Genomic DNA, 26,434 nt, shown 5'->3' with positions numbered 1-26,434 from the left:
AATATCATTGGCGGAAAATTTGAGAGCATGCTAACCAACATTTGTTGGCAGAAAGTCTGACAACAAATGTTCGATGGCGCATACACATGGTCGGACTTTCCGCCAACAAGCTCACATCCAACATTTGTTGTCGGAAAATTTGATCATGTGTACAGGGCATAAGATCCTTCTAAAGGCCCATACACACGATCTGACTTTTTGACACACGACGGACTTGTTTTATCAGACAATCCAATCATGTGTATGTTCCATCAGAGAATTGTTTTCGGTTCTTCAACAGACAAATGTTCTCAAACTTTCTGGCAACAAATGTCCGATGCAGGATAATCCGATAGTGTGTACACAAGTCCATAGGCTAAAGTCCAAAGTGCAAACACGCATGCTCAGAACCAATGCTAAAGTTCAGACAACAATAGCAGAAGTTGCCCAAGGTAAAGAGCTGAAAAAACATGTGATTTGGTGAAAGTTGGCTGAAAATGTTCTGCCGTGTGTATGCATACCAAGTTCACGGCCAACGCCCCTTCGGACCAAAATCCACCGTAAAGTCCGTTGGAAGTCCAATCATGTGTATGAGGCTTAAGGTCCTTCATTGGTGCTTCTCACTTGCATTTGGTCTCCTGCTGACCTACATAGGACCTTCTTCTAAGCAGCTTCAAGCTGTTTTTTACATTCCCATTTGTATCAGGAAGTTAAAAGCTCAAAAGCAATTAAACGCTTATGTGTACAGGTCCTTACAGTTGCTCTGCACTGTCCCTTTGTTTGAGCTGTGGTATCATTTTGATTGCGCAATATTCATGTCAACTCTTCCCTTTAATGTCTGGTACGTATAAGCCAAATATCAGCCAGTATTGGGTGGTTCTACAGAAACCAGCCAATGTTTGGATAGTGTACAGCAGCCTGTCCAACAGAAGCAGGCCTAACGTCCGGCTTCTGTTGAATGGGCATGCTGGAAAACCAGCAGCTGACCGGCATCCGATCAGCGCTTGCAGCCAATGGTTGCGAGGGCTGATCAGTGTGTTCTGGCGCGGGGGGGTGGCACCTGTCAGAACACAACAGCTCAGTGGGAAGATCGCTGTGCTAACATCACATAGTTAGTATAGCGAGCTCCTTAGTCTTTTTTTGTTCAGTCCGCTAGGGTACAAATAGTGCAGCTGGATAGGGCAGCTTAGAACTTGTATGCAAAAAAAATCAAAAGCTTTCTTTTAGTTTGAAAAGAATAGCTAATGGTTTAACCCTGTCAGGTTTATTTTTTTTATTGTCTATGCCCCCTACAAGAAGTAGGAAGCAATCTCTCCAAAGGGAGGGAAAAGCCCCTCTAGGATAGTTGTTTTTGTAACACCTGTTTTGGTGACTGTTTTGGACCTCTCACCTTTTTTTGCCTCAGTGACAATGGCTTTGAGGACACACAGATAGTGAAAGGTATCATTAAAATCCTGACCGAGGTTTCATTACTTCTGAACTCTATGCAAAATAAAAATAAAAAAACAATCTCTCAGTCCTCCACTGCTGGTGCATGTACAGGCAGACAACATAAACTTTGATGGAAGGCTCATTGATCTGTGAACAGCCCTTCCATTGAAGTCTACCGAATCTGGGTGATCATTAGGGATGAGCCGAACACCCCCCGGTTCGGTTCGCACCAGAACTTGCGAACGACCCCCGCGTTCGGTACGAACGTTAGAACCCCATTGAAGTCTATGGGACTCGAACGTTCGAATTGGAAAGTGCTAATTTTAACGGCTAATATGCAAGATAGTGTCCTAAAAAGGGTTTGGCGACCTGCCTCCTGCCTCAGGGGACATGGGTCACTGCAAAAAAAAGTTTTAAAAACTACCGTTTTGGCGGGAGCACTGATTTTAATGACGATTAAAGTGAAAAAAAAAAAGTGAAATATTCCTTTAAATATGGTGCTTGGGGGGTGTCTGTAGTATGCCTGTGAAGTGCCACGTGTTTCCCGTGTTTAGAACAGTCCCTGCACAAAATGACATTAAACGGAAATAACACCATTTAAAACTGCTTGCGGTTTTAATGTTATATCTGGTTCCTGCAATATGGTTGAAAATCATTCAGAAAAATGGCATGGGTAGCCCTCCCTGCCCATTACCAGCCCCTTTGGGTTTTGTACGCATATTAAGGGGAACCCCGTACCCATATTAAAAAAAAAGGAAATGCGTGTGGCCCCCAGGCCCTATATACTCAGAACAGCAGTATACAGGCGGTGCAAACAAGACAGGGACTGTGTAGGTTTGTTGTGTTAAGTTGAATCTGTTTGTAATTTTCAACTGGTACATTTTTAAAGTGTAGCTCCAGTCAAAAAAACTATTTTTAAGCTTTTTGGAAAACATAGGGAAGGGTTATCACCCCTGTATAATTTGTTTTGTCGTCCATCTTTTTTCATCTCACTTGCTGTTGTCTCCTTCCGTTTGCAAGTAGGAGATGTTTGTAAATTGGATGTTTGAAAGTAGGGGCCTGCCCTATATGCTCTGCAGAAATGGCGGAACAAGGTGTTGGTTTTGCAACAACTTTGTAAGCCCTCAAAGTGACTCTTGGTGGGCGCTGGAGCGCCCTGCTGTGAACGATTATATCAAGAATTGTAATTACAAGCCATTGTTGAACAGTGGTAGAAAAATTGACCTTTGGTGGTTGTGGTGCTGGTGCCACAACACTATAAGTCCTCACCGTTACTCTGGGTGGGCACAGGAAGGGGCCCTCCTGTGAAATATTATATCAAGAATTGTAATTACATGTCCCTGTTAAACAGGGGCAGAAAAATTGGGCCTTAGGCACTGGTGCCATCACACTGCAACCTCTGCCATACACTCTAGTTTTATTGCAGGAATTAGCCCTGCTGCAAAGCATTGCATCAAAAATTGTACTTAAACGCCCCTGTTAAACAGGGGCAGAAAAATTAGGCCTTAGGCACTGGTGCCATCACACTGCAACCTCTGCCATACACTCTAGTTTTATTGCAGGAATTAGCCCTGCTGCAAAGAATTGCATCAAAAATTGTACTTAAACGCCCCTGTTAAACAGGGGCAGAAAAATTGGGCCTTAGGCACTGGTGCCATCACACTGCAACCTCTGCCATACACTCTAGTTTTATTGCAGGAATTAGCCCTGCTGCAAAGCATTGCATCAAAAATTGTACTTAAACGCCCCTGTTAAACAGGGGCAGAAAAATTGGGCCTTAGGCACTGGTGCCATCACACTGCAACCTCTGCCATACACTCTAGTTTTATTGCAGGAATTAGCCCTGCTGCAAAGCATTGCATCAAAAATTGTACTTAAACGCCCCTGTTAAACAGGGGCAGAAAAATTGGGCTGCTGGCATCACCCAGAACCAAAAATGTTCTTCCAACATATCAGCGGAGGAGGAAGAGGATAGACAATCAACATAACAGGACAGTCACTCAGCATCAGCATAGGCAGTCTTGAAGGGATGTGGTATTTCAAAAAAAATTATTCGGTTACATCAGCTTCAGGTGCTTGGTAGCTGTGGGTGATCCAAGACTGATTCATCTTGATGAAGGTCAGTCGATCAACTGATTCGGTGGACAGGCGCACCCTGTGATCGGTAACGAAGCCACCAGCAGCACTGAAGGTGCGTTCCGAAAGAACGCTGGATGCAGGACAGGCCAGTAGCTCAATTGCATACTGTGCAAGCTCTGGCCAGTGATCCATCCTCAAGACCCAGTAAGCCAGAGGATTTTCGGTGGGAAAGGTGTCCAAGTCTGACCTTGCCCCTAGGTATTCCTGCACCATGTAAATTAGACGCTGGCGATGGGTGCTGGAACCAATCATACCTTGGGGCTGCGGACTAAAAAATTGTCTGAAAGCATCAGTCAGACGGCCACCTTCTCCACCGCTCCTTCTGACTGATGCCTCAGCAACACGTTGTCCAGGACCAGGAGTTTGTGACCTCCCAGTCTCTGGGAACGCGTTGCACAGACCTTTCTGCAAGGCCTCCCGGAGATGTCTCATCCTCTGCTCCCTCTGCGATGGCAAGATAAGGTCGGCAACCTTACCCTTGTACCGTGGATCAAGGAGAGTGGCCAGCCAGTAATGGTCCCTCTCCTTGATCCGAAGAATACGAGGATCCTTCCGCAGGCTTTGCAGGATCAGGGAGGCCATGCAGCGTAGGTTAGCTGAGGCATTCGGTCCGGAGTCCTCTGGGTCACTAAGGACAACATGATCCGCAGCTACCTCCTCCCAGCCACGTACAAGTCCACGTGTTTCTTGGGACTGTAAATCATCCCTATAAGACTGCTGCTGCTGATGCTGAGTGCCAGCCTCCACCTCCATGCTGACACAATCATCCTCCTCCTCCTCCTCTTCCTCCTCCTCACCCTCTTCCTGTGTGATGGGTGGCACAGCAGGAACACTGTCTGGATAAAGGGGGCCTTGAGAGGCAAGGAAGTCCTCCTCTTCCTGCCTCTGTTCTGCCTCAAGTGCCCTGTCCATTATTCCACGCAGCGTATGCTCCAAGAGGTGGACAAGAGGTATAGTGTCACTGATGCATGCACTGTCACTGCTCACCATCCTTGTGGCCTCCTCAAACGGTGACAGGACAGTGCATGCATCCCTGATCATGCCCCACTGGCGTGGTGAGAAAAAACCAAGCTCCCCTGACCCTGTCCTGGTGACGTAGTCGCACAGGTACTCATTGATGGCCCTCTGCTGCGTGTGCAGCCGCTGCAGCATGGCCAATGTTGAGTTCCATCTGGTGGGTATGTCACATATAAGGCGGTTCTTGGGCAGGTTCAACTCCTTTTGGAGCTCAGCCAGCCGAGCACAGGCATTAAATGATCGGCGGAAATGCACACAGACTCTCCTGGCCTGTTTCAGGACATCCTGTAAGCCGGGGTACCTGCCCAAGAACCGCTGCACCACCAGGTTAAGGACGTGAGCTACACAGGGCACATGGGTCAGTTGTCCCTGTCGGAGGGCGGAGAGGAGGTTGGTGCCATTGTCGCAAACCACCATTCCTGGCTTAAGCTGGCGTGGCGTCAACCACCTCTCGGCCTGCCCCTGCAGAGCTGACAAAACATCCGCCCCAGTGTGGCTCCTGTCCCCCAAACAAACCAGCACAAGCACGGCATGGCATCGTTTTGCCTGCGTACTTGCGTAGCCCCTGCAACGCCTACGGAGCACCGCTGGTTCTGGGGACAGAGCACTGGAAGAGGCCATGGAGGAAGAAGAAGAGGAGGGGGTGGAGGAGAGAGGTGTGTCACAACCAATAGTAGCATTTTGGAGGCGTGGTGGCGGAACAACCTCCAACACTACTGCACCTTGTCCTGCATCCTTCCCAGCAGCCAGAAGAGTGACCCAATGGGCCGTGAAAGACAGGTAACGTCCCTGTCCATGCCTGCTGGACCATGAGTCAGCGGTAATATGCACCTTACCGCTGACCGCCCTGTCCAGCGAGGCAAGGACATTGCCTTCCACATGCCTGTAGAGAGCCGGAATCGCCTTCCGTGAGAAAAAGTGGCGTTTGGGGACCTGCCACTGAGGAACCGCACATTGTACAAACTCACGGAAGGGGGCCGAGTCTACCAACTGAAAAGGCAGCAGTTGAAGTGCTAGCAATTTAGCCAAGCTAGCATTCAACCGTTGGGCATGTGGATGGCTGGGAGTAAATTTCTTCCGCCGGTCCAGCAGCTGGGGCAGGGACATTTGCCTGCTATAATCGGACGTGGATGTACCACTAGCAGAGTTCCCGGAAGCACTTGGCTGTGACACACCTAATTCTACACCTTCATTCCTCTCAGAGCAGGTTTCAGAGAGGACTGAAGGTCTAGTGGGGTTGGAGATGCCAGCTGATGAGGAGCAAGGAGAGGTCCGCTTTGTTCTCTGGTGTGGGTCTTTGAGGTATGCTTGCCAACGAGCTGCATGGCAGGTCAACATATGTCTGGTCAAGCATGTGGTGCCCAAGCGGCTGATGTTTTGGCCACGTGAGATACGCTTGAGACATATGTTGCAAATAGCAGCGGTGCGATCTGATGCACTCGTCTCAAAAAAGGCCCACACCAAAGAACTTTTAGAATAACGTGCAGAGGAAGCGCTCTGCGCAGGCGGAGCTCTGCGGTGTGATTCAGTCGGTGTGCTGCCCCTAAGCTGGCCCCCGGAGGGCATCCTGCCTCGTTGGACATGTGCCTCCTCCTCCTCCTCCTCCTCCTCCCTCCTTCCAGGCACCCACGTGGAGTCAGTGCCCTCATCATCCCCTCCCTCTTCATCGCTGTAGCAAACCTGGCAGTATGCTGCAGCTTGTGGAACATGACTGCCAGATTGCTGTGCTTCTTGAGCATCCTCTCTCTCTGCGCTCACGCTACTGCCTTCCTCTAGCTGAGTGTCATCATCAGAGCCCACCAAACACTGGGCATCCTCCTGGAGCATGTACCCAACACTGTGCTCAAAGAGTTCAGGAGACTCCTCAGGAGGACGTGGTGGGTCTAGGGAAGGAGTCACTGATGATGACATTGAGAGGAGGGACGACGATGTGTTGGCAGCTGCTTTTCTACTACCCTGAGACTGGGTGAGAGAGGATGAGGAGGATGAAGAGGGCTTGGTCATCCACTCTACCAAGTCGTTGGCATGTTGCGGTTCAACATGTCCAGCTGCAGAAAAGAAGGACAAGCATGTCCCATGGCCACGTGCTGATGACAATGCACCGCGTTCACGACCAGCACTGTTGTCTCTAGACACAGAGCCTGCTTGCCCTCTTTTATCGGCTCGCGCCTGTCTGCCTCTCCTTGCTGGCCTTCCAGACATGGTAATAGCCTGAAGGGAGTTGGGTAAAACAGTAGTTGGGTAGTTTATATTGTGCTGGAGGCACACAACACCCACTAACTCCTGCAGATGCCTTTTTTATAGAACAGCAGAGTTAAAGGGGTATATACAGATGTATACTGTGCTGTGCTGGAGGCACACACAACTTCCAATAACTCCCGCAGATGACAATCGGGCCCAAATAGAGAACAGCTATGTAGGTGGATAATAGCGGTATGTACTGGGTACAGACTGCACGCACACAGCACGCACTATCTCCTGAGTGACACTACTGACTGCAAGCTCTATTGTTAAAGATGGACCACTAGCTATATAGGTGAGGTGAATATCACGGTGTATACTGCGGTCAGGGCACGCAGACAATAACCAGAAAACAGCAGAGTTAAAGGGGTATATACAGATGTATACTGTGCTGTGCTGGAGGCACACACAACTTCCAATAACTCCCGCAGATGACTATCGGGCCCAAATAGAGAACAGCTATGTAGGTGGATAATAGCGGTATGTACTGGGTACAGAGCACGCAGACAGCACGCACTAACACTACTGACTGCAAGCTCTATTATTAAAGCTAGATCACTAGCTATATAGGTGAGGTGAATATAGTGGTGTATACTGCGGTCAGGGCACAGACAGTAACCACTACACAAGAGCAAAATAGTAAATCAGCCAAAAACGATTGGTGTGTAACTGTGTTGAAGGTACACAGAACACCCACTGCTTCAGATGCTAACAAACACTACACGAGGCCGCCTGAAAGGCAGCTTTATATAGTGTGGGGCGTGCACTACACAGCCTGAGCTATGATTGGCCACAGGCAGGATGCCTGTGGCCAACCATTGCTCTCCTCGCTACTGGCGCTGCGATTGGCCAAGCATGCGGGGTCACAGTGCATGCTTGGCCAATCGTGAGACAACAATGCATTGCGCCATCGCAGTGCATTGTGGGCCACACGAATTTTGCCGCGAACGGCCCAAACGTTCGGAATTCGGCGAACGCACGAACGACCGATGTTCGAGTCGAACATGCGTTCGACTCGAACACGAAGCTCATCCCTAGTGATCATGTATAGGAGCTGGGGATATTTTGACGAAAGTTCATGAATTGTTGAGCAGACCACATACAGTAGCAAAGATCTATAGGGACCTAACATTAAAGGTAAAGTCTACCTTTGCTCACCGTTTTTTTCTTTCTTCTTCTTCTTTCTAAATTTCAGCTCCCCTATGTACCAATATAGCATTAATGTACTTCTTTAACAAAAATAAAACAGCTTTCCATTAATTCTACACATGCTTACCTCACTGTCTTCATAGCTGTTTAAAAACACTGCTTGTTTACCTCTGTCTTACTTCCTGAACAGACTTTAGGTCATGACACAGGAAGGAGTTGATCAGGTGATCTCATTAGCACACACCTCAGCTGGTCAACTCCTTCCTGTAAGTTTAAGTTAAGTATAGTATTTTACAAACTTACTCAGAATAGAGGAGGCAGATGTGGATAATTCTCCAAAAGTGAGCTATCCACAGGGTTAAAGTTAGGGAAAGTATTGGGTAAAGCATTAGGTTTAGACTTAATGTTATGGGTTAAAAAAAAGAACTACAGCAAGAGTGCCAGAGTTTTAAAGAATGGTTACTATTGGTGATGCTTGTGGCTAATACAGTGAGATAAATATGTTGTAAAACAGTTTTATTCAATATTCAAAAATATCCAAAGTAGTGAATCCAAAAATGTATTTAATAACACACAACACCTACAAAAAGACTGCACATAAAAACAACATCAGTGTCAGAGCTATTGAAGATGTTCATATATAATACACCGTCAGCTATTACAGTGATAGTAATACCAATTGGAACAACACATCACCTTTCCTGGCAGGATCACCATCACAGGCACTTTAAGAGAAAGACTAGAACGCACCAAATAGTCCAATTTTGAATATGCCCTATGAGGTATAAAATGCTCTAGTAATTTTGCCCATCTGACACTGGCTGTCAATCAAAGGGCTTAGATCATCTAGATCTTCCCATCCCAATCTGGGTATCTCATATTGCTGAGCAGGTGCTATAGCCCTAATGTAAAGTGATGGGTGCTACAACTATACAATTCAAACAATTTCATCCTCCAATAGACCCTTATAATTTCCCCACTTGGGCAAATTCCCTGAGGGTATATGTACAGTATATATTTGGGGTTTATATATGGGGGGTCATTAAAGCCGGTTGCTCTTATAGTAAAAAGTTAGTGTATTTTTCGCTCCATAAGACGCACCTAGGTTTTAGAGGAGGAAAACCAAAAAAAAAATATTCTGAACCAAATGGTGTACTAAAATATTTTCCAGTGCCAAAGAAATGCAGCCTGACCATTGCCAATAATGCAGAGTGACCATTGCCAATACCGCAGAGTGACCATTGCCCCAAACACAGTCTTACCTGATGTTATCCCATCCGCCTGACAGAAGACAGAGCAGCCCAAGTGGCCAAATGCTGTTTTCCCTCAGGAGCAGTGCCAGGCCCAGTCGGGAGATCGCCGATGCCCACGGGAGGGTTGGATGTCTGTTCCCCGCTCTCCTGCCTCTGTTCTGGTGGTGGTGACGGCAGGGGGCTGTGCCTGATGTATATGCGCACCATAAGACACAGAGACATTTTTCCACATATTTCTGGGTGGAAAATGTGCGTCTTATGGTCCGAAAAATACGGTACCTATCAAGTTGCCAGTTTTAAGCATAAATGACTCAGCTATGGTCACTTGAGAGTATAGGGTTCCACTGCTAAATAGCAATTAGAGATACAATAGCTTGTGTAACAAAGGTACAGCATACACCCACATATAGACCATGCAGATATCCAATACCCCTGAAGGCTCAAAAGCTCCAATCCTCGTAATGAATCACGGTGGATGTATGCTAGCATATATGAGCTTACTTTAAAGAGGAATAAACCGCAGTGTCCCAGTGGTTAGCGCTAATTTCAAGTAACATATGGTGAAATATATATATAAATATATACACACAACCAAGTTTGCACTATTCGTTTATGAATCCAATCCTATCCAGGATGGGTGCTGCAGTTCAATGGGCTGAACAGGTGTTCATAGCCTACTGATAATCCCGGGTGTTTGTGAATTGCTCAAAGCCCAGAGCGTGGCTGTGCCACATACCAGATCCATATGCAGTATGAGAACTATCCACATATATGTTTAATTGTATAAAGTGAAAGTTCCACGATATGGCTGTAATAGTTTCTCCAATCTTGATTGTGTGTAATAAAGCAGCAGACAATAGCCCTCATAAAGTCAGCATGCATAGGCGTGCGCAGGGGGGGTGTGCCAGGTGTGCCTGGGCGCACCCTAATCATCCCATGCAGCGCAGATCCCCTTGCTGATATTTCAAGGCTCCCAATAAGGCTCCTAAAAAAAATTTTTTTAAATAATACGAAAAAAAAAAAAAATACTGACACCAACCTAGTGACACATCCACCACCTTACTAACATCGTCCATGTTTTAGCAAATTTTAAAATGTTTTTGTGTGTATTTTGTGTATATTATGCATACATACATACACACACATGCGTGCTTGAGCTTTGGGGTGCACACCCTAATGTAATAGGCTACACACACCTATGCCAGCATGTATGTGTTCAATTCAAAGTGAATGGGTGGCTGTGCACTTACTTGGCTATCTGTGGCTTTGGCATAAGGAGAAACACATTTTGGTTAATGTTATGGGTTACCTTAGGCTTAGATAAAATGTGAAGTTTCAATATTAGGGGGAAAATTATGTGTTAAGGGGTCAAAGAGGACCTAAACTGTGGAAGATATGCCCAAAAAGGCACATGAAGGTCAAATAACTAGTCACCAGTTTTGCCCATAGTCTCTCTGCAATGGCCATTTCCCCATCTCTGTCTTATCATGCCTTGTTCTGCACTGTGTCAGAGTTTCCTCCATGATGACTAGTGATTAGATGACTGGTGGGAGACTTTAGGAGAGATGCAGAAAAATATATCCACAGACTGAGAATAGCAGAAGTCCTCGCATACAGCTTCCTCTCCAGCAGGAAGAACATTGAGCAGCACAGTAGTGACCTCACCAAATCTCACTCCAAGTTTTCTGGGACTGACAGCAAGAGGCACGGTGGCTTAGATGACCTCACACAGTAGATATACGGTATAGAAGCTTAAAGGGGTAGCAAAGTCAGAAGGTTTTTCATCTTAAGGCATTCTATGCATTAAGATAAAAAGCCTTCTGTGTGCAGCAGCCGCCACAGCACCCCTAATACTTACCTGAGCCCCCCTGTCCAGCGATGTCCACGAATGTCTCAGCTGTTCGAGACTCTCCCTCCTGATTGGCTGAGACACAGCAGTGGTACCATTGGCTCCTCTGCTGTCAATCAAAGTCAGTCAGCTAATCAGGAGAGAGAGGGGAAAGAATGAATGGACACAGGGAGCTGTGACTCGGCTCAGGTGTTCCCTTAGCAAGCTGTTTGCTGAGGGGCACTCAACAGGAGGGAGGGGTCAGGAGAGCCGGAGAGGGACCTGAGAAGAGGAGGATCCGGGCTGCTCTGTGCAAATCCACTGCACAGAGCAGGTAAGTATAACATGTTTGCTATTTTATGTTGAATCTGTTTTATATAGTTTTAAACAAGATTAAAGACGTTGTAAAGGCAGGAGGTTTTTCTATCTTAATGCATTCTATGCATTAAGATAAAAAAAACCTTCTGTGTGTACGAGCCTCTCCAGCACCCCTGATTACCTACCTGAGCCCCATCTCTCTCCAGCGATGTCCACAATCCCCTCAGCCATCCAGGACACTCCTCCTGATTGGCTGAGAAAGAGCAGCAGCGCTATTGGCTTCCGTGGCTGTCAATCAAAGTCAGTCAGACAATCAGGGGAGAGAGGGGGCAGGGCCAGGCTGGGTCTCCGTGTCTGAATGGATACAAGGAGCTCTGACTTGGCTTGGGTTCCCCCTGTAACAAGCTGCTGGCTGAGGGGCACTCAAAGGAGGGAGGGGTTAGGAGCAGCAATGAGGGACTTGAGAAGAGGAGGATCCAGGCTGCTCTATGCAAAACCAACTGCACAGTGCAGGTAAGTATTATTATTTTTTAAACAAGCCTTTACAATCACTTTAAACAATACAGAATGAAAGCATGGGAGTATCATCCTGACTCCAATGCATATAAAAGTATACATTTATATCACAATAATAACAATATAACAAGTATTGCGTAAATACGATAAAATATATCTGCTACAAAATCATCAAAACTGGAGGAGAACCGGAAGTGCAACTATACAGTCCACATGATGGTGTGGGATTCACTCTCTTCTCAGTATCATACATGACCATACGTTCTAGGTGTTCGAACTTGTTAATTTCACAAGCCAAATCAGTTGCAGAAGGGATCGCATTTAATACCACGATATAGCAATAGCTGAATGAGTGCCGTCAAAAAAATTAGAATAAATCGCTTTTTGATTTGCTTATAGGAGCCTGGCAACATAGACAGTATAGTTATGCAATGTTGACTTGGGAATTTGTCCCACACAAGTGTGTCATAAAGATGGAGGATTTTATCCCAGAAGGGGGTAATTCTTGGGCAAGTGCCCCATATGTGTGTCATGGTGCCGGGGCCCGTAAGCATCTCCAGCATGTATCTGGTTTGTTAATTTTTGTTATTTTTATTGGAAAAAAAACGAGACTTTACAATCACTTTAAGGTACAGAATTCAAGACACAAGGTAGATTTATCCATTGCTTAGGCACACATTTCTAAGTGTTCCCTATATAATAGCAAATTTCCACCTTTTGGTTTCAGGTCCTCTTTAACTAAGTTTTAGGTTAAGGATTAATGTTAGGGTTATTTTATGTTTCAGGCTCCGTTCACACATGCTGCAGCCGCCGCTCACAGCATGGGGTCCGGTGCGTCCCTTTTCACCGATTCAGGTACGAATAAGGGCCGAATTTTTGCCTGAATTTGCACCTGAATCTGAGCAGAAGATGCACAGGTCCCTTTCCAAATGCAGACGGTTTTAACCCCTTTTCAGCTGCTAGTGGGGGTTAATACTGCCCCGCTAGCAGCCAAATAGCGCCGCTCAAACGACGGTAAAACGGCGCTAAAAATAGCGCCACTTTACCGCCGGCGCCCGCCCTCCCCAGTGTGAAAGTAGCCTTAAGAATTGGGGTCAGAAGAGGTACAAATATTATTAAGCTAACTTAATTTTCAGACCAACTCTGCTGAAATCTTTATAATGTCTAATATTGTAATTAGTGTTAAACAAAACAGATATTTATTATCAATGAAAGATGATCTCAACAGTTACAAACGATTCAGAATATGCATATTATTTCTTAAATTATAAAATTATAAGACTGCTGTCATGAGATAAATATGGAGACTGCTTCCTGAAAGCGCTAGTTACCAGTAGGGCTGCCACCTGTATTCACTCGAACAGTCCGGGTTTTGAATTATGTGTCCGGGTTTCAGTCCACCCTAAACCCAGGCACATCATTCAGACCAGGCTGTGGCTCTCCAAGTAACTGAGATAGTCACACACAAATCCGGGAGCTGCCGGCGGCTGTCAGGTGGCAGGTTCGTCATCACTGGGAGGCTCGGCGTTGATGTCAGCAAGAGCATTTTGGGCACACTCACCCACTGCATGCAACACGTGCCGCATTACTACTTTCCTTGGGGTACCCAAAGGTGTCCCAGGTCTTTTAGAATCCTATAACGTATACTACATAAAAAACTGTTTGCCCAGCGCCACTAAAGTTTCTGCTTTGGCTTGAAGAAAAGGTAGCATCCCTAGTTACCAGGCCTAATGCTGATCCATTGACTTCAATACTAATAAAATCACTGACCTGGAACAAGAATGCTGATAGGAAGTATTGAAGTAACAGAGTCAGCATGACAGCCAGAGCAATAGCATTTGCAGAAGAAGAGATGGCAGCCTGCATAGTTTATTCATGACAAGTTTCCTTCAAAATTATTTTATTTTCAGTGTCCAGACTAGCTTCATAAATATTTTAAATGGACATTTATATTGTTCTTTAGTTCTGTTTTCATTGTTTCCAGTGTAGAGTGATGGGTAGAAGGAAGCTGTAGGGAATAGCACAATGCTACAATGGGCTCTGAGGTAAGGAAAATAGACTGATATGAGTGTAGGTTGGATTATTCTTAATAAGCTATTCTTATTATCTTGAAGTGGCCAAAGGATAGTGGGACTGTATAATTTTCATGGCTTCCAGTCCTGAAATTGTGCTCATGATACTTTGAACTTGTATCAATATTTTGTTGGGATGAGGTCTGGTTTGGGCCGAATCTTGCTCATGCGTGGTTTAGGAAATCACTGCGCTAATGCAAGATTTTGTGCCATAGTAACCAACTAACCATAATGTGTTTCCTGGGGTCTGAGCTCAGGTCAATGGGCTTACAAAGAGTCAATACGGGTGAATTTGAATAGACCAGCCCCTCACTGTAAAAGGGTTGGTTCCTAACAACCACATTAATATTATGCTTAGCTGTGCTATTGAAAATAGAAGTGCTGCTGATAAAGTGGATAGATCAGTGTAGGGCTTGTAGGCACTGGCTGGTCTCTTAACCAATTGCCGACCATGTAACGTACTGCGGCAAAGTGGCTCTATTTCATGCAATAGCCTCTAGGGGGTGCGCGTGCGCCACCAGAGACCTGATCGTGCACTGATTGGACAGAGGGGTCCACCCGCAATCATTCTTGAGAGAGGCAGAATTGCCGGGGCCGCTAACAGGGAGGGACCACCGGTCCTCCTGTAGGGGGCCCGGAGAGCAGAGAAAGAACGATGACAGAACAATGCCATGTGTGTCTCTCCCTCCAGCACTGAAAGTCGGCTTCTTTCTCCCCCTATCCCTCCCGCCGGCTTTTAGCTGCTAGGTGAGAGACATACATGTCCAGATTTAGGGGGTGTGAGGGTGGGTTGTGCCCAGTCAGATTTCAGTTCTGCCCCCTAAACTGGTCCTTCCTTGATTGATGTGCCCTGCCTGTCCAGCCGCCTTTGAGCTCCTTCCCCTGCCCTCATTCACAGTGGGGACAAGGAGACGGCAGCCTGTAGGCTTGAGCAGTGGGAGAAGAAGTGTCAGAGAGAAAAAAGAGGAGGTGCACTGTTTTGTGCTCTCACCTCCCGTCAGAAGAGAATTCATCTTTACAGCACAGGATCGCTCTTAATGTAGATCGCACTGTACACACACACACACACATAGCGCCCTCTATCCAAATTTCCTTCTGATGGGAGGTGAGCACCCCTTGGAGGAGATAGGGGGTGCTGTGTGTGTGTACAGTGTTATGCAATCTACAGTAAGACCCCTTTCACACAACCCCGACTTCAAAGTCATGCGATTTTGCCATGATTTCAGGGAATGCCTGTGTAAACTTGAGGTCTGTGGACCTCAACTCGCATCAAAGTCGGACCAAAGTAGTACAGGAACTTTGAAGTCGGTGTGACTTGAAGTTGCACAGATATGATTGGTAATCATTGGAAATCATGGAATATGACTTGTCATGCGATTTTGCATTCCCATGGGTGAAAGGGGCCTAAGAGCAATCCTGTATTATACTATAGATGACCACTCTTCTGACACGAGGCAAGAGCGCAACCAGTGCACCTACTTTTGGCTTTGTAGTGGCTTCCCCCTGTAAGTTGGGCAGCTGTCTGTGTTGGGAAGTATAATAGGGATTTGGGGAGGGGGGATATGTGCCAGAAGAGGAGGGTTTGGGGGGGGGGGTTTAGCCAGGAGATGGGGTGGGAGATTTAGAGGGGGTTGGGCTAGGAAGGGGGATTTGTGGGAATTTATCCCAGGAGGGGAATTGAAGAACGAAGATTTGTGCTGAATGGGGGTGGGGGGTTGGGGCCAGGAGGGGTGGGGGAATTTGGGCTAATAGGAGGGCTTGGGGGGATTTGGGGGAGAAGATTTGTGCCAGGATACCAAGTTTGAGAGGCTAGATAGGGTGATTTTTTTGAGGTGAGGGAGATTTGTGCTAGGAGGGGGGATTTCATCATTTTTCAACATTGTAAAAAAATGTATAGGGACACTTTTTTGCCTGTAGGCAGAGACTTGTTATAATTAAAGGGGCATGCGTTTGTAGACGTGGCATAGCAGGGAAAGAAGAATGCGGAGCGCAAAGCACCCCGTAGGGAAAAATGGGCTTGGTTTAAATGAAATATTGGGCTTGACTTAAAGGGGGCGTGGCTCAAAAGGGTGTGGTTATAGTCTCGGATGAATGAGGGATGGAGGGAGAAAGAGGGAGGGAGAGAGAAAGAAAGAGAAAGGGAGGGAAGGAGAGAGAAGAAAGGAAAGAAAGAAAGAGGGATGGAGGGAAAGCAGGCCCAGATCCTACACCACAATAGTAATATGTGTGGTCCAGAAAGTTTAACAATCAGCAGATAAAGATACTCCAAACATCTGGTTTTAGTGCTTCAATCATCCCGGCACCATGGTTGTTATGGTGTCAGGATGATTGAAGCGCATTATTTCTATTATTACATTGTAATATAAAATGAAATCATTCAACTCACCATAATGCTAAATCAGTGGGAGCCCTGAACCTATCACATCACCTGCCACCAGATGCCCCCAGTGGAGTCCGTCCTTACATCAGGTTCCCCCAGCAGAGTCCGTCCTTACATCAGGTGCCCCCAACAGAGTCTGTCCTTACATCAGGTACCCCCAGTAGGGTCCCTTGTTACATCAGGTGCCCCCAGCAGAGTCCCTCCTTCACTGTACCCAGCAGAGCCCGGTCCTTACATCAGTTGCCCTAGCGGAGCCCAGTCCTTACATCAGTGTCTCCAGCAGAGCCACATTCCCTACATCAGTGTCTCCAGTGGAGCCTAGTCCTTATATCACAGTGTCCCCAGCAGAGCCTCAGTCCTTACATTAGTGTCCACAGCAGAGCTTCAGCCCTTACATCACAGTGTCCCCAGCAGAGCCCAGTCCTCACATTAGTGTCTCCAGCAGAGCCCCTGTCCTTACATCAGTGTCCCAAGCAGAGCCTCAGTCCTTACATAAGGTGCCCCAACAGAGTCCTTCCTTATATCACTGCCCCCAGCAGAGCCCCTCCTTACATCAGTGTCCCCAGCAGAGCCCCTCCTTACATCAGTGTCCCCAGCAAAGCCCAGTCCTTATATCAGTATGCCCAGTGGAGCCCCAGTCCTTACATCAGTGTCCCAGGGCCCAGTCCTTATATCAGTGTTCCCAGCAGAGCCCAGTCCTTACATCAGTGTCCCCAGCAGAGCCCCCAGTCGTGACATCACAGTGTCCCCAGCAGAGCCCAGTCATTAAATCACAGTGCCCCCAGCAGAGCTCAAGTCCTTACATCACAGTGTCCCCAGCAGAGCCCCAGTCCTTACATCACAGTGTCCCCAGCAGAGCCCCAGTCCTTACATCACAGTGTCCTCAGCAGATCCCCAGTCCTTACATCACAGTGTCCCCAGAAGAGCCCCGGTCCTTACATCACAGTGTTCCCAGCAGAGCCCAGTCCTTACATCAGTGTCCCCAGTAGAGCCCCAGTCCTTACATCAGTATCCCCAGCAGAGCCCCAGTCCTTACATCAGTATCCCCAGCAGAGCCGCATTCCTTACATCAGTGTCCCCAGCATAGCCCAGTCCTTACATCACAGTGTCCAGCAGAGCCCAGTTCTTACATCACAGTGTCCCCAGCAGAGCCCAGTCCTTACATCACAGTGTTCCTAGCAGAGCCCCAGTCCTTACATCATAGTGTTCCTAGCAGATCCCCAGTGTCCCCAGCAGAGCCCCTGTTATTACATCACAGTGTCCCCAGCAGAGCCCAGTCCTCATATCACAGTGTCCCCAGCAGAGCCCCAGTCCTTACATCAGTGTCCCCAGCAGAGCCCAGTCCTTACATCACAGTGTCCCCAGCAGAGCCCTGTCCTTACATCACAGTGTCCCCAACAGAGCCCCAGTCCTTACATCACAGTGTCCCCAGCAGAGCCCAGTCCTTACAACAGTGTCCCCAGCAGAGCCCCAGTCCTTACATCAGAGTCCCCAGCAGAGCCCCTGTCCTTACATCAGAGTCCCCAGCAGAGCCCCTGTCCTTACATCACAGTGTCCCCAGCAGAGCCCAGTCCTCACATTAGTGTCCCCAGCAGAGCCCCAGTCGTGACATCACAGTGTCCCCAGCAGAGCCCAGTCCTTAAATCACAGTGCCCCCAGCAGAGCCCAAGTCCTTACATCACAGTGTTCCCAGCAGAGCCCCAGTCCTTGCATCACAGTGTCCCCAGCAGAGCCCCAGTCCTTACATCACAGTGTCCTCAGCAGAGCCCAGTCCTTACATCACAGTGTCCCCAGCAGATCCCCAGTCCTTACATCAGTGTCCCCAGCAGAGCCCCAGTCCTTACATCACAGTGTCCCCAGCAGATCCCCAGTCCTTACATCACAGTGTCCCCAGCAGAGCCCCAGTCCTTACATCACAGTGTCCTCAGCAGAGCCCAGTCCTTACATCACAGTGTCCCCAGCAGATCCCCAGTCCTTACATCAGTGTCCCCAGCAGATCCCCAGTCCTTACATCACAGTGTCCCCAGCAGATCCCCAGTCCTTACATCAGTGTCCCCAGCAGAGCCCCAGTCCTTACATCACAGTGTCCCCAGCAGATCCCCAGTCCTTACATCACAGTGTCCCCAGCAGAGCCCCAGTCCTTACATCACAGTGTTCCTAGCAGAGCCCCAGTCCTTACATCATAGTGTTCCTAGCAGATCCCCAGTGTCCCCAGCAGAGCCCCTGTTATTACATCACAGTGTCCCCAGCAGAGCCCAGTCCTCATATCACAGTGTCCCCAGCAGAGCCCCAGTCCTTACATCAGTGTCCCCAGCAGAGCCCAGTCCTTACATCACAGTGTCCCCAGCAGAGCCCTGTCCTTACATCACAGTGTCCCCAACAGAGCCCCAGTCCTTACATCACAGTGTCCCCAGCAGAGCCCAGTCCGTACAACAGTGTCCCCAGCAGAGCCCCAGTCCTTACATCAGAGTCCCCAGCAGAGCCCCTGTCCTTACATCACAGTCTCCCCATCAGAGCCCAGTCCTCACATTAGTGTCCCCAGCAAAGCCCCAGTCCTTACATCAGAGTCCCCAGCAGAGCCCCTGTCCTTACATCACAGTGTCCCCAGCAGAGCCCAGTCCTCACATTAGTGTCCACAGCAGAGCCCCAGTCGTGACATCACAGTGTCCCCCGCAGAGCCCAGTCCTTAAATCACAGTGCCCCCAGCAGAGCCCAAGTCCTTACATCACAGTGTCCCCAGCAGAGCCCCAGTCCTTACATCACAGTGTCCCCAGCAGAGCCCCAGTCCTTACATCACAGTGTCCTCAGCAGAGCCCAGTCCTTACATCACAGTGTCCCCAGCAGATCCCCAGTCCTTACATCAGTGTCCCCAGCAGAGCCCCAGTCCTTACATCACAGTGTCCCCAGCAGATCCCCAGTCCTTACATCACAGTGTCCCCAGCAGAGCCCCAGTCCTTACATCACAGTGTCCTCAGCAGAGCCCAGTCCTTACATCACAGTGTCCCCAGCAGATCCCCAGTCCTTACATCAGTGTCCCCAGCAGATCCCCAGTCCTTACATCACAGTGTCCCCAGCAGATCCCCAGTCCTTACATCAGTGTCCCCAGCAGAGCCCCAGTCCTTACCTCACAGTGTCCCCAGCAGATCCCCAGTCCTTACATCACAGTGTCCCCAGCAGAGCCCCAGTCCTTACATCACAGTGTCCCCAGCAGAGCCCCAGTCCTTACATCACAGTGTCCTCAGCAGAGCCCAGTCCTTAGATCACAGTGTCCTCAGCAGAGCCCAAAAGTTTAACAATCAGCAGATAAAGATACTCCAAACATCTGGTTTTAGTGCTTCAATCATCCCGGCACCATGGTTGTTATGGTGTCAGGATTATTGAAGCGCATTATTTCTATTATTACATTGTAATATAAAATGAAATCATTCAACTCACCATAATGCTAAATCAGTGGGAGCCCTGAACCTGTCACATCACCTGCCACCAGATGCCCCCAGTGGAGTCCGTCCTTAAATCAGGTTCCCCCAGCAGAGTCCGTTCTTACATCAGGTGCCCCCAGCAGAGTCTGTCCTTACATCAGGTACCCCCCAGTAGGATCCTTTGTTACATTAGGTGCCCCCAGCAGAGTCCCTTCTTCACTGTACCCAGCAGAGCCCGGTACTTACATCAGTCGCCCTAGCGGAGCCCAGTCCTTACATCAGTGTCTCCAGCAGAGCCACATTCCTTACATCAGTGTCTCCAGCAGAGCCCCTGTCCTTACATCACAGTGTCCCCAGCAGATCCCCAGTCCTTACATCAGTGTCTTCAGCAGAGCCCCAGTCCTTACATCACAGTGTCTTCAGCAGAACCCCAGTCCTTACATAACAGTGTCCCCAGCAGATCCCCAGTCCTTATATCGATGTCCCCAGCAGAGCCCCAGTCCTTACATCACTGTGTCCACGCTCATTGGACACACAGGGGCGGAGTTAACGGCGGCTCAATTTATATCTCTTCCTTGTGTTCAGCGGAGAGTGGATGGGTCTCCAATCAGCTTCAGTGTACAAGAGAATTGTCTATTGTCTAGCCGATTGGCTGCCCCTCCCCTCTCCACTGAACACATGGCAAATAGTGCTTGTGGCAGCAGTGGCAGACATCTTTTTGTAGCCGCTGCTGTTTTTCCTAAAAACAGTGCCAATTTCCTAGGACAAAAGTAAAATCCCGGGATTTTAATCGGGACAAGCTCCGATCGGCATGAGGGTCCCAAAATCGGGATTGCCCCAGGAAAATTGGGACTGTTGGCAAGTATGGGATTTGGGGATTTGAGCTAGGGGACGGAATTGAGGGGGGGGGGCAAAGATATGTACTAGGAGGGGTGATTGGAACTGGGAGTTGGTAGAATATGTGCCTTATTGTTTGGGGAGAATTTTGGCTTGCAGGCGGAATTTGATTTTTATGTATGACAGAATGTTTGTGTCCAGTAATAATGATTTTCATGTATTTTTTGTGAAAATATAATTTTGATATTTTTGCACAGGGGGGGGGGGGGGCATCAGGTAGGCTGTACAGGGCCCCGTGCTTTCTAACAGTGGCCCTGAGAACGGTGGTATGTCTATGTACACAAGGCAGATCGCCATTCTGACAGGGGAGAAGATGGAGCTCTTGTGTTTCTGCAGGAACATGGATATCTGTCTTCTCCTAGCAAGCACTCCCAGATAACACATTTAACCCTATGATCACCCCTGATGTTAACCTCTACCCTGCCAGTACAGTGACAGTGCATTTTTTTAGCACTGATCACTGTATTAGTGTCACTGGTCCCCAAAAAGTGTCACTTAGTGTCAGATTTGTCTGTCATAATGCCGCAGCCCCGCTAAAAATCGCTGATCACCATTACTAGTAAAAAAATAAAAAATCCATACATCTATCCCATAGTTTGTAGACACAATAACTTTTGCACAAACTAATCAATATACGCTTATTGGGATTTTTTATCAAAAATATGTAGCAGAATACATATTGGCCTAAATTGATGAAGAAATTCAATTTTTTAAATTTTTTAACATTTTTTTGGGGTACAGCATCACACGACCGCGCAATTGTCAGTTAAAGTAATGCAGTGCCATATCGCAAAAAATTACCTGGTCATTAGGTGTAAAACCTTCTGGGGTTGAAGTGGTTAAAGTACCCCTACTGAAAGTACTGTAGGTGGGAAACTTATTGGTGTATTGTTTGGATTATTTGGTGGTGAGTTGAGGGGGGGTTGCATCTTAATGCCTGCTGATGTGTTTTTTGTTTTTACATGACATACTACCTAATTGGTGCTGGATGCAATTGTTCTTTCCGCTACTTGCACTACAGTGATAGCAGGCCACTTGTGTTTTTCCACAGGGCATATTTCTTAACTGTTGCTGATTGCAATTGTTTTTTTTCACAGGCTTTTTTAATAATGTAATATGGTTGGGCATTGTGTACTAGCACAAAAGCGTATAGTTTCCTTTATGAGAGCATGTGACAGGCTGATTTGCAGGCATAAGGTTGTAGGAGACATGGGCAGAGTGCTGTCCTCCCATAAAACAAAGTACCCTAACAAGGACCATTATGTCAGTATCATCAGCTGAGCTAGTCACTGAAACAAAAACAGACTTTCCAAGTGATTTTATCTAGTTAAAACTTCTATGAGATTTTAATGTTTGGGTTTACATATTCTTTAATAAAATATGCCCGAGTTCCTGTGGGCGAGATAGGAAACTCCGACGGAATAAATTTGAGAGCAGGATCTAAAATTTTCCACCAAAAATATCCGATCGGACTTTTTCCGATCATTTGTAGAGAATTCTGACTGACAAAGCGCCATGCATGCTCAGATCAAATAAGGAGACCAAAGCTATTGGCTACTAGCCTCTATGTAGTCCCGTCATACGAAACGAACGTCACCACGTTCCGAACGATCAGATTTTCTGACAACTTTTTCCGACCGTGTGTATGCAACTCCAGTTTCGGACAAAATCCGTTGGAAAAAATCAGACAGATTTTGTGGTCGGAATGTCCAACCGTGTGTACAAGGCATAACACATTACTTTAACATTTTATTAAACTTTTAAGAAAATGCAGTGTTGTTCTGCGTCCCCCCAGATTTCAGTTGCGCTTCCCACTCACAACCCCCCTCCACACTTGACGTTGTTCCCTGCCGTCTCCTATCTCTGCACTGTACATACTCAGCCTGAACACAGGCAGCAAGATCTCCTCCTCGGCTCTTCCCAATATAACACAGAGCTGAAATCAAATGCTCTTTCACAGAGCTATGTGATCCTGCGCATCGCGGTCACCGGGTAGCAGTAAATGTGCCATGGGGCGGCCGGCGTCTGGTTAATCATCATGTGTTTCCTCCAGAATCACTTTGCACTGCACTTCTTCAGTCTTAAAAGGGACCTCTCATGATAGAAAAATGGGTTCTGCCATTGCCGACTTGTTTTTGCAGATGCATACTCTGGGCTGTCATTGTGATGCGTGCTTTGCAAATTCACTGACCTCAAGCACAAGTACATCAGGTGCCTTAAAGAGGAAGTAAACTTCCTTTGCTGACTTTTACCTATAGGTAAGGCTTACCTATAGGTAGTGTAAATATCTCAGAAATATGCACTGTTTAGGAGATATTTACATTACACCTACCTCCCAACTTTTTGAGATGAGAATGAGGGACATCTATTAGCAAAGGTATGTAGGCACAGGACACAACTTCTGCCACGCCCCCTTGAAGGAGTATTATACAAAAAAAATGATTCGTTAAAACCACAAATGCTTTTTTTTTGGCACTGCTATTCCTTTATATTGGCTTTTGGAATTTACTAATGCAACAATTTAGAAATTGGATGAAAGGTTTAGCACTGGTAAACACTTTTTGATAGATAGAAAGTGCATTTTGTATACAACTATATAGAGCAGACAAAAATGAGGCACATATGAGGAGGAAAGAGGGACAGAGGGACATTGTTCCAAATCTGGACAGTCCCTAAAAATCAGGGACAGTTGGGAGCGATGACATTACATGCAGCAAGTGAAATCACTGGTGCATGCGCCCTGGAGGAACGGCCACCCATGCCATTGCTTCAGAACCCTGTGCCGTGAACATCATCACAGCTGAGTCCGTGAACCCGGAAGCAAGACAGGTGAAGATGGGAGCCCCTGCAGTGCTGACATCGTAGCGCTGGAACAGCTTTGTTTTAAAGTGGTTAAGCCACTTTGACTAATTTATACTATTGGCTCTGTGTCCTAATGCTGTGTCCCCCTGTGTGTGTGTGATTTATTTAAAAAAAATCCCTGCTATACCTTTTTTCTTCAGAGAGCCGATTGGTGCTCACGTGACCTACCAGCTCTCTCCTCTATCTGTCTGACAGCTGCAGCGGACGGGGCCAAGATTCCCCCGCTGTCAGGCGGGACAAGGAGAGCAAGGGAGGAGTCAAGTGAGCGCCGCTCTAAATTAAAGTATAGCAGGCATTTTGTTTTTATAAATCAGACACACAGGGGGACACAGCATTAGGACTTGGAGCCAATAGTATAACAATATAGATGTTATTTCTGCAGCAGGAGGGATGGGCACTGTCACGAGCTGACAGGCGGGGGGGGGGGGGGGAGAGCAGGGAAGAGAACAGACAGGACACAGCAGGTAACGGAGGCATGTAAATTGACCGCAGTGTCAGGACTCGGCAGCCATGATACGTTGTGTTCAGTTTACATAGAGGAGGGTAGAAACTGGCAGGGTCAGCCAGGTATTTAAGGTGATACAGGGGACCAAATTACACAGCACAAGCACTGTGCTGAATAACATTCTTTAAAGGGACAGCATCCATGTTTTTGTTTTTTTCGGTAAAAAATACTTAAGGTAAGTTTCACATAATGTGCTAGTATGTGATGCATACTAGCACATTATGACTAGGGATGGGCCAAACACCCTATAGTTCAGTTCGCACCAGAACACCGTAAACATGCGAACCCTATTAAAGCCTATAATATGAAAAATCAAAAGTGCTCATTTTAAAGGCTATATGCAAATTATTACCATAAAAAAGTGTGTGGGGAACACAGTACTGCCCTATCAATGCAAAAAACTTTTTTAAAACAACAGTTTTTTCAGGAGCAGTGATTTTAATAACGTTTAGTGAAACAACAAAAATAAAATATTTCTTTAAATATCGTGTCTGGGGGGTATAGAACAGTGCCGCAGCATAATGACATTTCTAAAGGAAAAAATGTCATCCAAACTTGCTTACGGCTGTAATGTATTGCCATCTCCTGGCAATATAGATGAAAAATCAAGGGAAAAAATGGCATAGGGTCCCCCCCCCAGTCCATACCAGGCCCTTCGGGTCTGGTCTGGATTTTAAGGGGAACTCAATGCCAACAAAAGCCTCTTCCCGACAACCCTGGCCATTGGTTGTCGGGGTCTGCGGGCGAGGGGCTTATCGGAATCTGGAAGCCCCCTATAAAAAGGGGGCCCCCAGATCCCAGCCCCCCCCCCCTATATGAAAGGGTATCGGGTACATTGTACTCCTACCCTTTTACCAAAAAAAAGAGGCAAAAAGTAAAAACCACAACAGACAGCTTTTGAATGAATTTTTTTATTCCTTTGTTCAGAAAAAAAAAAAAAAGTGTCCCGTGATGTCCATCCATCTTCAATCACGCCACCCGATGGACCAGAAAAATAGAAAAAAAAATGAAAAAACTCTGCCTCCCGGTGACTGCTGTCTTTTCGCTTTGACAGCTCTTATATAGGCAAGAGCGGGGCCACCTCCACTGATTTAACCGGGTGACCCCCCCCATCTAACATTACATGACGTCACATGACATCAGAAGGGGCGGGGTCACTCGGTTAAGTCAGCGGGTGGCCCTGTCCTCACCTATATAACAGCTGTCAAAGCAAAGAGACAGCCCTTATTTTTTGGGTCCGTCGGGTGGCGTGATTGCAGATAGATGGACATCCTGGGACACTTTTTATTTCTTGCCTCCATCAACATAGGGACAAGTTTCTGAGGGCACAACAAAGCACCCTCCCTATGTTGAAGGCAAGCGGCCTGGTATGGTTCAGGAGGGGGGTGCTCGCTTTTCCCCCACTTTCCTGGCCTGCCAGGCTGTTTGCTAGAATAAGGGTCTGGTATGGATTTCGGGGGGGCCCCACGCCAATTTTTTTTTATTTTGGCATGGAGTTCCCCTTAAAATCCATGCCAGATCTACAGGGCCTGGTATGGATTTTGGGGAGGGGGGACCCCACACTGTTTTTTTTTTTAATTTTAGACTGGAGTTCCCCTTAAAATCTACACCAGACCCAAAGGGCCTGGTATGGATTTTGGGGGGAATCCCACGCCGTTTTTTTTTTTTCTTAATTCTGTCATAGGGTTCTCCTTAACCACTTCAATACACTGTATTATATACTCTGCACTGCACTCTATACCCTGGACTGTATTATATATACTACACTGACTGCACTATATATTCTCCACTGTATTATATATACACTACACTGACTGCACTATGTACTGTGAACTGCATTATATATACTATACAGACTGCACTATATACTCTGAACTGCATTATATATACTATATGGACTGCACTATATAATCTGAACTGCATTATATATACTATACGGACTGCACTATATTCTCTGAACTATATTATATATACTATACGGAATGCACTATATACTCTGAACTGCATTATATTTACTATACGGACTGCACTATATACTCTGAACTGCATTATATATACTATACGAACTGCACTATATACTCTGAACTGCATTATATATACTATACGGACTGCACTATATAGTCTGAACTGTATTATATATACTATACGGACTGCACTATATACTCCGAACTGTATTATATATACTATACGGACTGCACTATATACTCTGAACTGCATTATATATATACTATATTGTTATTATACAGGTTTTATATAGCGCCAACAGTTTATGGGCTGTACTGTATAATCTGAACTGCAATATATAGACTACACTAACTGCACTGTATACTCTGAACTGTATTATATATACTACACTAACTGCACTATATACTCTGAACTGTAATACAGTTGTGCTCATAAGTTTACATACCCTGGCAGAATGAATGAT

General features: G+C 46.9%; 1 protein-coding gene across 2 annotated transcripts in view; it reads left to right on the top strand.

The window, feature by feature from the left end:
- MACROD1 (mono-ADP ribosylhydrolase 1) overlaps window positions 1-26,434 on the top strand; it is a 1,237,218-nt gene that overhangs the window by 1,175,316 nt on the left and 35,468 nt on the right. The gene's annotated exons all lie outside the window — the stretch shown is intronic.

Source organism: Lithobates pipiens, unplaced genomic scaffold, assembly GCF_037356315.1.
Source record: "Lithobates pipiens isolate NorthernLeopardFrog02 unplaced genomic scaffold, aLitPip1_a1.2 Scaffold_10, whole genome shotgun sequence".
NCBI classification, from domain to species: domain Eukaryota; kingdom Metazoa; phylum Chordata; class Amphibia; order Anura; family Ranidae; genus Lithobates; species Lithobates pipiens.
Note: the sequence above shows the minus strand (reverse complement) of the source record. Positions and strands in the feature narration are given on the sequence as shown.